The sequence below is a fragment of the Engystomops pustulosus genome, chromosome 2 (genome assembly GCF_040894005.1).
Source record: "Engystomops pustulosus chromosome 2, aEngPut4.maternal, whole genome shotgun sequence".
NCBI classification, from domain to species: Eukaryota; Metazoa; Chordata; class Amphibia; order Anura; family Leptodactylidae; genus Engystomops; species Engystomops pustulosus.
This window is the reverse complement of record NC_092412.1, coordinates 250,546,476-250,551,173: the sequence shown is the minus strand read 5'-3', so window position 1 is coordinate 250,551,173 and position 4,698 is coordinate 250,546,476.

The following is a 4,698-nucleotide window of genomic DNA, read 5'->3' as shown; positions in this document are numbered from 1 at the left end:
TTTTTTTCACGCCCGTGCGTTTGGCTTTGACGCGCGTCAAAATCGCAGCATGCTCTACTTTTGCGTTTCACGCGCGTTTTTCCCGCCCCATTCAAGTCTATGGAGACGCATCAAAAACGCATTGCACTCGCAATCATCTGCAATGTCTTCTTCACACATATATATTGTTCTTCACATGCTATTTTGGGCGCACCGTTCCGCGCGTATCTCCCGACAAGTAAGCAGATGTGCCGAACATCTGTAATCTATTCTGCACTGTGTTCTTCACTGTGTTTTTCACTTAAATCATCCTGTGTTCACTGTTTTTATTCTATTCTTCACTGTTCTTCACATCTGTAACTTGTCGGGAGATAATATACGCACGGAACAGTGAAGAATAGATTGTAGATGTTTGCATACATCTGATAACTTATCAGAAGACATTCTTTTTCAACTAAATAAAACATTTTATTCCCGCACCATGGTCCCTTTGAGAAATGCTCGAGTCTCCCATTGATTTAAAAAAACACACGTGAAAAACGCACCGAAAACGCAAGAAAAACGCGAAACAACACACGCGTGAAAAACGCAAAAACCATAATGACTCCAAGGAAAAATGGAACAAAAACGTCAGTTTTTCACACATTGCGCCCTGACGTGAAATGCATCGCTCGTGTGGAAGGGGCCTTAGGGAGGCAGTGCTGAGAGTGACACAATATAACAGCTTGTGAAGCTACAGCACGGAGGGGCTCTGGTAACACCACCCCTCTTCTGGATCATTAGTATCATTTTTGTCATCATTTATTTTAGAATATAGGAGGCCATGGATAACACAAGAATATTCCCACAGTCCCGGTGCCTGGATGAGGAAGTCTCCCTGGTTTATCATGATCATTGTGATGGTAGATTGCTGCAGTACCTACTAGAAAACTCTGTGATAGATGGGGGCGCTACAGCTATGTTCTTAGTATGAGATTTGTATAATTCTCATCCGCTTTGCAGCTCCTGAACATCCCAGGGGATTAGTTTCCGGCGAGTCCACGGCAGATAATCCGCTGTGGGAACCGCCCTGACTGCACTTTTTTTTTCTAGTAACTTTTTAATCCAAGATTATTTTTTTTTCTGGAATTCAACTTTTTTTCAAGTCTATGGGAAAAAAAGAAAAAACATCAATCCTCAGGAATGAGACCCCTGTCCCTGTAATCAATGGGGGTCTGGATGCTGGACTAAGGAATGGCAAGCAACGTTTAAAGGGAACCTGTCACCAGGTTTACCCCACTAAACTCCTGCTGGGGGGGGGGGTGAAATGTCCTTTTTAGAATTCCTTTTATGTGAAATCTCACCCATTTACCTATAATAAAAATCTCAGGTAAATGTGACTCTTCTCACCTCATTATCATACGAGATGAGTCAAGTTTAGTGGTTGCAGGTCTCTAGGTGCTATAGGACACAAGATTGGGGCATCTAAAGTGACACCCCTCCTGCAACCACTAAACTTGACTCATCTCTCCTGAAAATGAGTGAGGGGAGAAGAGTTATGTTTGCCTGACTTTGGCAGAGATTCTCTAGAAGTAAATGGGTGAGATTTCACATAAAAGAGGAAATTCTAGAGAGGACATTTTATCCCTGACTGGAGGGGGCTGGGAGTTTAATGGAGTGATAGCCGGTAAAATGATCCCTTTAAGCATCAAGGTGGAAGGTGATGTTTAATAAAACTTGGTTAGCAGTAGCCGTATAGTCCAATCCTATGTATCTACAGAAAAGACCGCAGTAACATCAGTGACCACAAGATGGAAGTGCACCATTCACACAACCGCTCTCCTTAAAGGACATCTACCACCAGGATGTAAGATTGTATGCAAATGAGCCTGAGGGGCTCCAGGCTCTATTAACACCTATGGAGGCTGGAGTCCCTCAGGCTAATTTGCATACAGTCCTTTGTCCTGGTGCTAGATGCCCTTTAATAACACTACTTTGTTTCCTAAATGTTAGCACCAATATCTCCCCCCCCCATATTTTAGGAGGATCCATGCACATTGGGGTGGAGGGTGATTGGGTCACTGAGGATAACCCCGGGCGCCGCAGGAGACAGGAGCCATATCGAACTTCTTTGGGTCCTGTAAAAAAAGATTGGAGCGACATATATCTGCCGAGCCTCATGTGCTCAGAGAAAAGGAATGGAAGAGATGAAGAGCAATCCAATGCACAGAGCCAAGTGCACAGCAGTGTGAGGACACGCCCACCCAACTACAATCTCAGAAGATAAATCCATAAATCACAGTCCTGCTGCTACTAACAAACATAAAGATATAATTACACATCTCTCCAGGGACAATACTGCAGAGAGGACTGAGTACAGCAGTGTGAGGACAAGCCCACCCAACTACAATCCCAGAAGATAAATCCATAAAGCACAGTCCTGCTGCTACTAACAAACATAAAGATATAATTACACATCTCTCCAGGGACAATACTGCAGAGAGGACTGAGTACAGCAGTGTGAGGACAAGCCCACCCAACTACAATCCCAGAAGATAAATCCATAAAGCACAGTCCTGCTGCTACTAACAAACATAAAGATATAATTACACATCTCTCCAGGGACAATACTGCAGAGAGGACTGAGTACAGCAGTGTGAGGACAGGCTCACCCAACTACAATCCTGGAATGTAAATCTATATATCACAGCCCTGCTGCTACTCACACAGACGTCTAATTACACATCTATCTAAGGACAATATATAACAGAAGATGCGGAGAGTAGAGAGCACAGAGCACAGCAGTGTGAGAACACAGCTCTTTCCTAGTGCACTTGGATTGGTTGTAATCCTGGAATATAAATACATATATCACAGTCCTGCTGCTACTAACAACATACACAAAGGTATAATATACTATGATAATTACAGATCTCTCCAGGGGCAATACCAAACCCTGGCTGTAGAGAGGACAGAGCACAGCAGTGTAAGGACAGGCTCACCCAACTACAATCCTGGAATGTAAACCTATATATCACAGTCTTGCTGCTACTCACATACATAAAGGTCTGATTACACATCTCTCTATGGACAATACACAACAGACGATGCAGAGAGCACAGCAGTGTGAGGACACACTACTTCCCTAGTGCACTTAGATTGGTCATAATCCTGCATTATAAATCCATATTTCACAGTCCTGCTCCTACTAACAACTTACACAAAGGTCTGATTACACATCTCTTCAGGGACAATACATAACACTGGCTGCAGAGAGCACAGCAGTGTGAGGTCTGATTACACATGTCTCCAGGGACAATACATAACACTAGCTGTAGAGAGCACAGAGCACAGCAGTGTGAGGTCTGATTACACATCTCTCCAGGGACAATACATAACACTGGCTGCAGAGAGCACAGAGCACAGCAGTGTGAGGTCTGATTACACATCTCTCCAGGGACAATACATAACACTGACTGCAGAGAGCACAGAGCACAGCAGTGTGAGGTCTGATTACACATCTCTCCAGGGACAATACATAACACTGGCTGCAGAGAGCACAGAGCACAGCAGTGTGAGGTCTGATTATACATCTCATCAGGGACAATACATAACACTGACTGCAGAGAGCACAGAGTACAGCAGTGTGAGGTCTGATTATACATCTCTTCAGGGACAATACATAACACTGGCTGCAGAGAGCACAGAGCACAGCAGTGTGAGGTATGATTACACATCTCTTCAGGGACAATACATAACACTGACTGCAGAGAGCACAGCAGTGTGAGGACACAATCCTAAAATATATCTCAGGACAGGAGGGTGATTGGGTATTGCTGATGTGACCGCAGCTCCAGTATGACAGGAGGACCGGGGCCTCTCTTCTGACAATCGGCGCGATCCCCACAGACCCTGTGGACATGACATTACAGCCTTCAGGACGTGTTCACACGTGGCGTTTATTGTCACTCACTATAACTAGCAAATTAGTCCTGGAAAAGATGGGTGACAAACCTGTGGGATCTCCCTGGCCTTTCAGGACTGCTGGAAAGATGGGTGACATCCATGTGGAATCTCCCTGGCCATTCAGGACTGCTGGAAAGATGAGTGACAACCATGGGGGATCTCTCTGGCCATTCAGGACTGCTGGAAAGATGAGTGACAACCATGGGGGATCTCTCTGGCCATTCAGGACTGCTGGAAAGATGGGTGACAACCATGGGGGAACTCTCTGGCCATTCAGGACTGCTGGAAAGAAGGGTGACAACCATGGGGGATCTCTCTGGCCATTCAGGACTGCTGGAAAGATGGGTGACAACCATGGGGGATCTCTCTGGCCATTCAGGACTGCTGGTAAGATTAGTGACAACCATGGGGGATCTCTCTGGCCATTCAGGACTGCTGGAAAGATGGGTGACAACCTTGTGAGATCTCCCTGGCCATTCAGGACTGCTGGAAAGATGAGTGACAACCATGCGGGATCTCCCTGGCTATTCTGGACTGCTGGAGAGATGGGTGACAGCCATGTGGAATCTCCCTGAACCTTGAGGACTGCCGGGAAGATGAGTGACAGCCCTACATGTGCTGTTAGTAGCAGGTCTCCTGGAAAGATATAAACTATAAAGGGCTGCTGATTTTTGTGCATCATCACGTGACCCCCATGTCATCACGTGACCCTGGTTATACAGGAGGGTTATATCCAGCTAATCATCACATACCTGCAGGATAGAGGCGGCAGGT